Source organism: Hirundo rustica, chromosome 12 (assembly GCF_015227805.2).
Source record: "Hirundo rustica isolate bHirRus1 chromosome 12, bHirRus1.pri.v3, whole genome shotgun sequence".
NCBI classification, from domain to species: domain Eukaryota; kingdom Metazoa; phylum Chordata; class Aves; order Passeriformes; family Hirundinidae; genus Hirundo; species Hirundo rustica.
This window is the reverse complement of record NC_053461.1, coordinates 1,529,064-1,541,430: the sequence shown is the minus strand read 5'-3', so window position 1 is coordinate 1,541,430 and position 12,367 is coordinate 1,529,064. Positions and strand designations below refer to the sequence as shown.

General features: G+C 47.4%; 1 long non-coding RNA gene across 1 annotated transcript; it reads left to right on the top strand.

Moving 5' to 3' along the window:
• The first annotated feature begins 6,078 nt into the window (after positions 1-6,078).
• Positions 6,079-10,315, top strand: LOC120758326 (uncharacterized). Its single transcript, XR_005702859.1, has 3 exons — positions 6,079-6,190; positions 6,638-6,711; positions 8,029-10,315. It is a non-coding gene; the product is annotated as an uncharacterized LOC120758326 (long non-coding RNA).
• The last annotated feature ends 2,052 nt before the right edge of the window (positions 10,316-12,367 follow it).

The following is a 12,367-nucleotide window of genomic DNA, read 5'->3' as shown; positions in this document are numbered from 1 at the left end:
AAAAGATTTATTTTTAATAAAAAGATGAATGGTTTAGATGGTCATTTCTGTGAGAAGGCAACATCTGAAAACAGAAACTTAGAAGTATTCAGGGCATTTCTGATTTAAAAAAAAAAAAAAAAAAAAGATCTCATACTAGAAACCTCTGGATGTTTCTCTTTAATTTATAAACATAGGGGGGGAGCTTAAGGGATTAGGAAACATCCATTAGTGCTGTTTACTCAGATTTCATCATTCTGTTCTTGTCACTTAAATTTTTTACCCTTTTTTTAAGATGATGTGGGAATCTCAGACTGGCTTTAGAGTGTGCTTGCCAGCAGTTCCCCTCCTCACTGCCTGTCTCTGTACTACAGGTGATGGCATCTTTCTCCAGATGGGAACAGTCCCCCCGAGTTCCCATTCCTGGCAGAAAATGCCATCAGTGGCAAGTATCCTTAATTAAAGCAATGTATAACGTGCTTGGACCCAGTGCATCCTAGGCAGGGTCCAAATCAGCGGGGATTCACCTCCTTGAACTGTGTCCACAAGTGCCCATAGCACACTGGGCTCCTGCTCACGGGCAGGTGAGAAATGAGACCTGGCTCCCCAGAGATGCACGAGGAATAACCCACCCTCTGTATTTTCAGCTGGGAAGTCGCCAGCATTTCATGCAGCTGCTTACCTGGCACCAGGAAGGGCTGTGGCCAGAGTGCTGGAGCTGCCTGGCCCCAGGGGAGGGAAGGGTGCCCAGCACGGCTCCACGGTGCCCACCCTGGCACTGCCACCCCTCACTGAGCTGCCCAGGAAGATGGAAGGTTGGTGCCAACCAGGTGAGCCTGAACATCTGCAGTGAGACGTCTGCTGTGTTAATCTGCATTCACCAGATTAATTTGTCACCTTACAATAACTTAAATAGAAAGATGGATTTAAATGTCATAGTGGCAGAACCCAGTGAGGATTGAGAGGGGTGGTTTTGATACAAGCTGAGAAGCCTGTAAATGAAAAAAACCCAAGTTCTTGCTTTCTGTGAAAGTGAAGCATTCTGAGTTCAAGCAGTTACCCAACCAAACTGTCCAAGTTAAGCAAACACACAAGCTTAAGGTAAGTACATGTAGCAGCATATTTTCTTTCATACCACCAAAAGTGGAAACATAAGCCGTGTGTCTGATGTCATCTCCATGCAGATGGGTTTGAAATGCTGGCATCTGAAACATCATTACTTTTAGAGTGAACTTTTAAAAACTCTATTATTGCTGCTAATATTATGTATATGTATTTTGGAAGTAATTTCCCCGGACACCAATAAAACGTTCTAACAGAGTTTTGTTCTCTAAACAATTTTAACCTGTGTTTTGCCTTTTGGGGAGTATTTTTGGCCCCCAGGCAATACAGAAGAAAAATTGCTGGCTAAGTAACACCAGATGCAGGAGACTGCTGGCCACTAGAGAGCTCCCAGATGAGAAGGCCTTACAGGCTGAAATACAAATATGTTTTGTAATGAAAGCAAGAACCCTCTTCTACTTTAGGGCACAGGGACCAGCCATGAAACACAGAAAGGTTTTTTGCTTGGGTTACAGCAAGAGGCATCATTATCCGTAATGACATTTTTCATACCTGAAATCAAAAACCCCAAAGCTGTTCTCCCTCCAGAGCAAGGTTTGGAAAATTATCTTAAATGTTAGTGTTTGCTGATCTAAAGAATGAATGAAAAACTGCTGCAGCCCCTTGATAAGTGTGTCTGCACGAGGGTTATGTGTCAGACACCATCTCGTGCCCCATCAGCGGTGCAGTCTCAGAGATGCCACGTGTCACCTGGAATTACAGCACTGCAGTCACAGCCTCCTGCTCTGTGGAAAAAGGGCAAGGGAGTACATCTCCCCTCCCCCTCCCTCACTCAGGCTCCTGTTATTGGGGACAAAAATCACCTTTTGCATAACTCACAGTGCCTGAGAGCTGAAGGGGTCTGGCTGTGGTATGCACCGATGGTCCTTTGGGAATCACCTTTGGGATAGGAAGAGACTCTGCCAGGTGCACCCTGTCTGGAGGGACTGGATGAGGGTCATGTTATTTATATTGGGCTAAAATGCACTGGATTGACTTAAAGGTCTCAGCAAAGCCTCTTCCTGGGCAGCTTACAAGTGAGGCCCAGCCACAGGGTGCAGGCTGGGACATTCTGGCATCGGAGCCGTGGGTTACCAGAGCCTTGTGTTGGTTGTTTGCTGTGAGCACTTTGTCTCCAGTGACAAGAACCCGTAGGGGTTCCTGCGGATGCATGGGCTGGTGCACTGGAGAGGACACAGAGGCTGAGCAGGGGTGGGAAGCAGCTGGGCTCAGCATGGCGAGTGCCAGTGCCCCTGGACCAGCGAGCGCTGTGCCCACAGGGCACTGCAACACCCTGGCTAGAGAACCTCCAACACAGCTTGGACCTGCTGCTTTCCTGCTGGCCCCATGAAATGCTCCTGTCCCTGCCATGTGTGACATCCTGCAGCCTGCCCACCTGGCACATCCTTCTCTGGAGGAGGACGGTAAGTTCACGCCTGTCCCTCTCCTGTGACTGCCACCACAGCTGGGGAAGAGGGCAGCCTGTGTGTGGCAGCAAGAGTGGACTTTTGTCCTGAGCCATGATTTTATGCCTAGCAAGTGGTGTTTGAAGGAGCCTTGCACGGGGCCAGATTTAGTTTATTTTCCCAGAGGGGTGGGAGCCTAATACTTCCCATCTGCCAGATCTGAACAGGCTGCAGAAGACAGTGTGGTGGCTGAGGGTGAGAGTGAGCCCACAGCCAGGGCTGGGGGACAGGACTCCGTGCCTTGAAACTCAGAAAGCGTTTCCATTGCTCAACAGTCACACAGAAGAGGAGTGCAAGAGGAACATGGAGGTCAGGGTTGACATCATCATGTAACCATTTTAAACATCTTGCTGGAAAAAACAGCGGTTGGAGTTCCTAATGGCTGCCACTACTCTGTCCTATACAGGGCCTAGGGCTGGTGTGCAGAGAGCTGGAAACCCAGTGGGCTGCGAGGACAAAGCAGAGACAGCTTCTTACCCATGCTCTTGCACGGGCATCTTGAGCTGGACCACAGAAACCCATCACCAGGGACCCCTCTCTGACCAAAGCAAGGAGGGACATGGGTGCCCAGGGATGGGCATGGCCAGGCTAGGGCTGGCTGGGGCTTCCTGACAGCAAGGACGGGGCTGGGATTTTTTGGGGCCCCTTCCCAGTGTGCCCTTTCAGATCTGAGTATCTCCTCTGTCAGAAGCAATTTCCACCCCCTTCAATTTCCCAGGGGCTTGGTGAGACAGGGAAAAAAGTGCTGTCAAAGTTTTTCCCCTTTCCTTCCAAAGTGTAAGCCCCTGGGGTCCCTGGCAGGAATTTTGCAGCCACAGGAATGTGTGGAAATGCAGGAGACTTCAGGACAGGGCTTAGGGGTGTACATTGTTAAGAGTAATATCTCATTGAGGATTTTGCATCCCACTCACCCCCCAGTCTCAGAGCAAAACTGCCCGTGCCGACCCCCCCATATTCTGGTTTCTTTCGGTCGCGTGTCCTTGTTCTCAGCAGCCCGGAACAAAGGTGCCCAGAGTCCCTGGCAAGGGATGAGCACAGCGCCGCAGTATTTGCTGATATTGTGCCTTTCAGGGCAAGAAGGAGTTAAATTTTTCAGATGGAAAGCGAGCTGAAGATCAGAGCAGCAGCCTGGTGACCTCTGGCTGCTGGGACAGCAGCAGCTCCCAGGCAAGCCCAGCAGTTCTGCCCATCCATCCATCGGTGCGGCGGGCTGCGGGAGCGCTGCACGGTAGGTGCGAGGGGCGGCGGGGCCGGCAGCTGCGGGACCTGCCCTTGGCTCGGTGGGACCCCGGCGCTGCGGTGATGGCAGGGAGGGAGGGAGGGTCTGCCCGATGGAGGGAGTGCCTGGATAGCCGGCCCTGTTCTGCTTTCAGAAAAGGAGCTGCTCAAAGTGAGCTTGTCCCGGCACTGCCTGGGGAATTGTGATTTCTTATCTTTTGGGACACCCAATCAGCAGATACTGAGAGTTTGGGAGAAGCGTAGTTTTCGTAGCTGAACTCCTTTCGTGCAGCAAGGGAGGACGCTTGAGTTTATTTCTCCCTGATGAGGAAGGAATGACAGCTGCATTATTTAATCCTGTCCTCTGGTGATGATCAGAGATTTACCAATAAATGCAAAGAGCAGCCGATGTCAGTTCACAGTTTCTAAACAACGAAAGATTTTGATATAAGTGGAAATTGGTTTTTTTCCCTCTTGGATTGAAAACGTGGTCTGATTCTAAGTACTATCAGGCATAGCCTGTTGTGCTAAGTGTCTCCCTGGCTCTTCAGTTTATTGAGCCATAGCAGACTCTACGGTTCAAAGACAAAGTGTCAGTAATCTGAAAGTTTATTTTGCAGTAATAAAATGATATTGTTTTACCTAAGGATTTGCAGTTCTCATATAATTTACATTGTAATGTAATAATTTTGCATGATAGAATTCTCCTGTTCAGAAAGCATGGCTAAATCAAAAGTCATGATAATTTCAGGTGAAGAAACAAGACTTATTTAACATAGTCAAAAGAAAAACAAGTAAAACCACAATCCTATAAAACCAAAACCAAAGTAGTATTCTGTTCCCTTCACTGCAAGAATATCCTCAACCCTTATGGCATTTTATGTTTTTCTGTAGAAAGAAATCAGAAGGCATATTTCCCTAAAATTTGAGACTTTTTAAAAAAAAACCTGAAATGCTCTTGGGATGGTGTTTGAAGGAGGTTGCCAGGCTGCTAAGCGGTAGTGTCTGCCTAGGCGAATGGAAGTGTAATCACCACATTTCAGTCAGAAAAGCTCAAATTGCTCTTTACTGGCCTCCCAGTCACTAGAACTCGATTCCCCCAAGATACTTTCTGGCCAGAGATGAGGCTCTTGGTTACAGAAATGCAGGTCTCCTGGTAATTGCATTTGATTTATTCTTCTGTATCACAGACAATAAGTCAGTGTTATTCTTTGGAAGTACGAACTCTTCCAAATACTAATGTGCGGGGAGAAAGAAAACAGCAATTTTTATTATCTTCTTAACAACAGCCCACAGGAATGTGCTTTGCAGTGAGTGCAGCTTAGCTCCCCTGCCTCAGCTCTGGCCTTTCCTGAGGGCTGCTGGCACAGCCAGGAACCCCTCTGCTGACTGGCCAAACATCCATCAAGGAAAGCAATAATCCAAGGGGGAGGAAAGGAAACCATGGGATACCTGGAGCTCGGAAAAGTCAATAGTATAGAAATGCAGTGGGGAACCCCCTCCCGAGGGCATCCCAGAGACAACCTGTGGTTGCTCAGTGAGATCCGTAGGGGATCTGGAGCATCTCTTGGGGCCATGCAGCACCCGATGTAGGTGACATCAGGTGGTTTCCTGGTGATTTGTCTCTTAGGACTGCTGGGAAGGGATGCTATGGCTTTTGTCATCGACATAATGTCTTTCCTCAGTGGTGGGGTTTGCCCTGCAGACGTCCCCATCTGCCCCTCTCTCTATAATCGATGTCACAGAGAAAATGTCCTTAGGCAGGTGGCAATTTGTCTGAGGGGAGCAGAGCCTGCCCAGGCTGGTGAGGTTTATTCAGCAGGGATTTGATACTACTCTCATTCAAGTGGATAATAAAACTCCCATTGATGTTTTTCAGTGGACTCTCGATTACCACTGCAGCCGTGCCCAGAGTGAGAGTGGGGTTTGGGGGGGAGGTGTGCACAGTGTAGAGAAGTCTGCTGTATCCTGTTTTTGTAAAGGGCTTTTCCTCTTAGTAGTTGTAGTGAAAACAAACATGTGGGAGAACAATGGGACTTTTTTTTTCTGTTTTCCTCTAGATTTTTAAATACAAGAAAAAGCCTATTAGAAGTTAAATAAAGTGCGTTAACAAAAAAGGGATACTTATATGTTAATGGGGAAAATAAGCGTAACTATGTGAACATACAAGCACCAAGGTCATTTGCCTTCTTGATCTCCACCTGTGTTTTTGCAGTTGAAAGCCTATTCATTAAAAACCTGTGAAAACAGGGCCTTGGTAATGAGCAATGCCTGTGCCATAAAGCTGTTATCTGTAGGATGGTTCACACCCCAGAGAAGCTCCCTTGCATGCTGCTGGGCACTCTACAGGATTAGGAGTTTCCAACTCAGCAGGGACCAAAGGGGAGTCTGCAGAAAGGATTTCCTTTCTTCAGATAAACCCAGAGGTATTGTATTTGTTATGTCTAAAATATTTTTTCAATGAGTAAACAAGGATACTTCCAGCTGCTGTAAAAATGGAAGTAATATTAAGATGTTAATGCTTTCTAGGAGTAAAACTTGGAATCACTGTCCATAAGATGAATTGCTCCCAAGTAAACAGAAACTAGGATGAAGTACAGTATTGTAAGGTGGGACAACTGCCTTCAACTGTTCCTATTTAGAATACATGTGTTTTAGAGAAAAATCTAGCATTGATTCTTCCTTCCATATAAGAGGTAGAGAACCTACTGTAAGAGATAGCTAAGTGTGCAGTTAGCTGTTCACAAGGTCAAGTTACTCCTGTTTGAACAGATTTCCCTAGTGTGTGGCTGCTTAGCTGCAGCTTTCCCATGAGCCACTCTTCCCCTGGGAAGTGGAAACCCCTCACCTCTGACATTGCTCTCTCCATCCAGGTGCGGCAGCTTGGGACCATCTGGCCTTCACCTTCTGAGCAGCACATTGGGATCCCAAAGTCCTTCACTACAAGGTGGGTTTCCTTTGCCATAGTCATCTTCCTCCTTGCTGCTCTCCTTTTTCTTGTTGTCTTTTCTGAGTGGCAAAGATTATACTGGGATGCAGTTTTCAAGTGTGTTTATATGGAATGAGATTATTCATGCTACTGACAAAGTCCAATACTCTTCTGACAGAGTAACTTCCGCTTGACTTTTAAAAGATATAATAACCTGAGCTCTCTAGGTATCACAGACTTAATTTTGCTTTATTGTCAGTTTAATAAACTCGTGTCACTGGTTTATAAAAGAAGGACTGCTTGTCATTGTTGCTTGAAATGCAGCTGTGTGTGGACACCAAGGTGGGGACACTTTCCAGAATCTATCCATCTGTGGGCAGGTGAGAAAGGCTGAGAAATATTGGTAGGACTAGATTTCATCCCAGTGTGTTTTCTTTCTGTTGAGGTCAAAGTGCTTTGTGAAATTGATATTAATTTGAAGGGATTATTTTAAGAGTGGGAGAAAGGGATAAGGTGCAATGATATCACACATTGGACGTTATTTGGAGTGTAAGATTTTGGATTTATTTTGAAACGACATATCCTTTCAAAAATTGGTTTGCTCTTATTCAGTTCTAACACATAATACAGTCAAAAAGAACAGTTTAGAAGTGCCTTAGTCCAAGGGGAACAGCTTTTTGCCATCATTCTTCTGAGAACTGTATGCATCAGAGTTTTGGCTCCCCGTCATAGTGATGCTAAATTTAAAAATCCTTTCAAAACAGGGCTCAACCTTTCTCACAACTCTCTTCATAAAAAGCTCAATGTTGAAGTGATAATGTTCAGGACAAAGAACACTTAGTATAAACATTTAGCTTGTACTAAATAAATTACACTTGGTCTTACAGTCACGTTACTGGTGACAACTTGTACAGCCTGCACCCTTCCCCTGTATTTCACCAGAATGAAGCAAATATACATTGTTGGGAAAAAAAATCTTGACTTTTGTCAAAGAGCCCAACTGCTGTCAGCAAACATATTGTGGGAATATGAATCTGGAAACAAACAGATCATTAGAGGGTGAATTAAGGTTTTGTGATTTAATTCTAAACATGTTGAGTGAGTGAACCAGAGATGTGCAATGCCAGAAAAACTGCACACCAAAAGGGTTTTTTTCTTTAATGAAAGCTGGTATTTTTATTGAATACAAAGTACTTTGGGTGACGAAGATGGTTACATATGGAAAATATGAAGTTTTGCTTTTTTTGGAGGATTATGAAGATCACTTGATTAGAAGTAATGTGCCAATGCAAGTTTAACATTCTTTCCTTGTGGAAATTATTCATCCATTTACAGAACCTTATTAAAGTACAATAATTTTCCAATGTTAAAGAGACAGTGAATACAGAGGATCTCTGCTTGGACAGCAAATAGCGATCTGGGCTTGTGCAGTCACATCTCTGGTTGGATATCATCTGTGCTTTGATGACAGTTGTAACAGTTGTAACTTGGTACAGTTACAACTGTACCAAGGGTTGAGGAAAATGAAACAACTTCCCTGACCAGAGCATCTTTTTTGGGAAAAGGCTGAGCTGAGGCTGTGGTACTGCCCAGCCTGCTCTGACTGCCAGAGCCACTTGGGTCAAGGAAGGAAAGGAGCCAGAGGAGCTCTTTGAAGGTCTCTTGAGAGGACTTGTAAATCACCTGTGGAATCCTGAGAGCGCACAACTGTACTCAGCCTTTTAGAGAAATGCAGTCATGTCGGGGCAGGAAGGAGGAATGGAGCCAGGCCCCATTTCCCAGCATAAGACCCTGCATCCCTTGAGATGGACCAAGTGCCTGTGACCAGGCTTTGGCCTCTTCTGGGCTTTCATTCTTGTGACACATCTTGAAGCCCGCCCCTGTATCTGGACACGTCACTGTAGAACGCATATCCCCATGTGCCCCCGCCCCTGTTCTGCAGGGACAGCCACAAGGCGGTCTGTGTCCTCGTGTCCTTTGGCAGATGCTGGAGCACCAGGACATCTCCACTTCAGAATGTACCACAAAGCCCATGCAGACCTGGAAGACTTCAAAGCTGACCCCTCTGTCAGGCACCTATCCCTGGAGCACTTTCTTCAGGCAATAGCAGCTCTGCCATTAATGGTTACCTGCACAGTGTCAGTATAATGAAAAAGGAATATCCTTTGAGATTGTCAACCTTGTGTACCCGCTAGCACATCCAATTACAACCTGGATTTCCTTAAGACTCAAGGATTTGCTTCCTGTGATCTTCCTTCTTTGTATCCCACTGGCACCATTAACCTGAATACAAATGGAAAATTTTAAGATATTTCCCAGAGTCTTTGACAAGATAGCAAAACACTTCTCTTTCTCAGGAGCAGAAAGATGTTTTTTATTGGAGTAAATGCACCTGCAAAACTGGCTGCAGCCCCATGAGCTGCTTTTGGCCAGGGCCCTGGGGTGGCAATGGAGCTCAGGCTTGGAGGTGGCTTCAGCTGCCCCTGCTGCAGAAGGATCCCTTCCTTACCATGTGCCAGATTCTTTCTCAGTGCCATCAACACACCTTCTCTTGTCTGGCCCTTCTGCTGGGCTGTCTGCAGTGTGGTGAAGCTTCCATTCTTTTCAATACTGTGTTTTACATGCTCTTAATTTTATAACACGATAGAGGTTGATCAATACATTCTGCTATTTCCTGCCTTCTCTCACAACACCTGTTCAAATAGTTATTAAATCAAATACTCCAGCCAGTTCTGTAAATCCAGCCCAGCACTCAGGTTATGGTTATGAGAGATGCACAGGATGTACCAATGCTCATCTCAGGGTGAAGGAGCAGCTTTTTGCTGCCCTTCATTTCCCTCTAGCATAGAGCACTGATGAAGGAACAGGCTGCAAGAACATGAGAGCACTGCCTGGAGATTTTGGGCTGTTGCGAGAAGATACCAGATGATAATCTAAGAAAATCTGCCCATTGGAATCTGAGGTTCAGAACTGCTAATGGCCAAGAAGATAACGTGTTATTTACTGCAAATAGGCATCTGCAGTGGCCTCAAAGGCACGGATGTCAGACTGCCCTGCTACACACATCAAAACCCCTTAAGAGTCTCGATCCCAAATTCAGTCTCCAAAGCCAAACCGTGATGGTATCACATTCGCTTCTCATTTCTGTGTGGGCACTGTGCCCGTGCAGTTATAACACAGCTGAGTCTGATTTTCATATAGTTCATTGTTTACTTATGACTTACTATAAAGCTGAGCTTGTCTTATTTATGAGCAGCCATGAAGATATGGGATTTCATCCACTGGGTGATGACTCATTCATTGGGTTGGACTCTTTAGCTCCTAATACGTGACATATTTTGGACTATTGGATGAACAGCATTTCTGCATGAGCCCAAACTGAATGAGGTGAATGGAAATAATTAGTTGTTTGTTTTTACGATCATGTTTGTAGCAGTGTTTGTGCTGGTTCAGCTCCGGGCTCGTTCTAGCAATGTGCACAAGGGCAGGATGAGTTGCTGTACGCTGTGGTGGAGAGGTGATGAACAGCATTTCTGAGTCAGACGTCTAAACATGCCAGGGGATACTTTGCTTTGTTTCTGTTGCTCAAGGAAAAGCTTTGCGGTGATGGAGCATTTGATACTTTCTATGAACTTTAATGACTGCAACATTTCTTGTGCTGCTGCAAACAATTTGAGAAATGAATTTGTAAAATCACTCATAAAAATCTCATGTTCTTTTTGTAATAATAAACCTCCTCGGCTGGAAAACGAAATACAAATCCTCAGAAAGAGCAGCTCAGCAGGAGCGTACTTCAGCCGCTCTTGTCTTGGGCATGCTCTCCCCTCCTGTGGGTACATCATGCCCCATGAGTTCAGCAGGAAGGATTAATGTACAAGCAGAAATATCACCCCTGGTAACATTCAACTACATAAGGAAAATGAAAAGTTTTTTTAAAACCTTTTCCCCCTCTTCCTGCCCCCAGCTCTGAGGGATGGGACCAGGACCATGGGAAACATCGGAGTAACTTTGTCACAGTGAGCAGTCCTTACGGCTTTCAAGTTTTCACAGCCAGGAGCTCTGCCAGCAGAAATTTATGCCTCCATTTCAGCAGTAACGATGCTTCCCAGAGCTGTCAGCCGGCAGCGGGCTGGGAGGTAGCAGCAGGGCGTGTGGGGGACTCGCCATGACATAACCACATTCCTGCAGCATGAGAAGATACTCCCAGGCCGCAGCAGGGGCAGCACAGCCCCTTCCCTGCTCCCACCCCACCACTGCGGCTCTCCAGGCCCAGGGAGCGCAAATGAACCCATCGGCTGCGCAGGCTTCCGTGATTTTGGGGGAGCGTGGCTGGAAAGTTCCCGACTGGAAATGGCTCTGGGGATGTTGGTTGACAGCAGCTGCACGTGAGCCAGCGTGTGCCCGGGTGGCCAAGAAGGCCGGTGGCATGCCGGCTGTATCAGCAATAGTGTGGCTGGCAGGACCGGGGCAGCGATTGTCCCCCTGGACTGGGCACTGCTGAGGCTGCAGCTCAAATCCTGGCTTCAGTTTTGGGTCCCTCACTGCACAAAAGCCATTGAGGTGCTGGAGTGTGTCCAGAGAAGGGGAAGGGGCTGGGGCACAAGTCCCTTTGGGAGTAGCTGGGGCTGTTTAGCCTGGAGAAAAGGAGGCTCAGGGGGTGCTTTATGGCTCCACAACACCTGAAAGGAGATTGTAGCTAGATGGGGGTCAGTCTCTTCTCCTAGGTGTAACAAGTGACAGGACAAGAGGAAGCAACCTCAAACTGCACCTGGGGAGGTTTAGACTGGATACTAAGGAAATTTTCTTCATTAAAAGCACTGTCAAGCACCGAAATGGGCTGCCTAGGTCAGTGGTGGAATCACCATCCCTGGAGGTGTTTGAAAGCCGTGTAGTTGTGGCACTGAGGGACATGAGTTAGTGGTAGCTTGGCAGTGCCGTGTTAATGGTTGGACTTGATCTTAGAGGGATTTTCCAGCCTAAGCGATGCTACGGCTCTATCATTTCACCGCCGCGGGGTTTTTTTGGTAGGGATTTTTATCAAATCAACGCAATAAGGCGCTTTGCCGGGGCTCGTCCCGTGCCGGGAGCGGTGGGGCCTGCGTGAGGGGCGGGCCAAGCGGGGCTCCGCGCGCCGCCAGGGGGCAGCAGCGCCGAGGGCCGTGTGGGGCGGTTCGCCCTCAGGGCGGGACGGAGCCGGGCCGTGCCCGCAGGCACTCCCTGCCCGCTTCATCAGCGCTCCTAGGAGCTGTCACAGCGGCTGGATCTGCCGGAAAGGGAAACCAGTCTGCCCTCCCCCCCGCCCCGACAACGAAGCCGTTCTCCCGTTTTACTTGCCCACTTTGCAACTGCCTCATCGCCCCCTGCCACTTCGCTACTGGAACTTTGCTGCTGTCAAGGAACCTGGGACAGGATTTCTGCTTTGCAGAAGGAAAACTTCCAGTTGCTGTGAGAACCACAGAAAACTCAGCATACCACTGCCAAGGCTGGCAAAGGAGCAAGAGGAAGGCTTCTGTGGGACCAAACCAGCCGGTCACAGGACAGGGAATTGTTCATCCATCTGCAAGGAGCTCCCAGGCTCTGGGCTGTGACTGTGTCACAGTACCTGTGCCAGCTGAGCACCAGCAGCACCAGTGTGTTAACAGCCAAACTGGTGCTTTGCCCACAGAATCGAAGT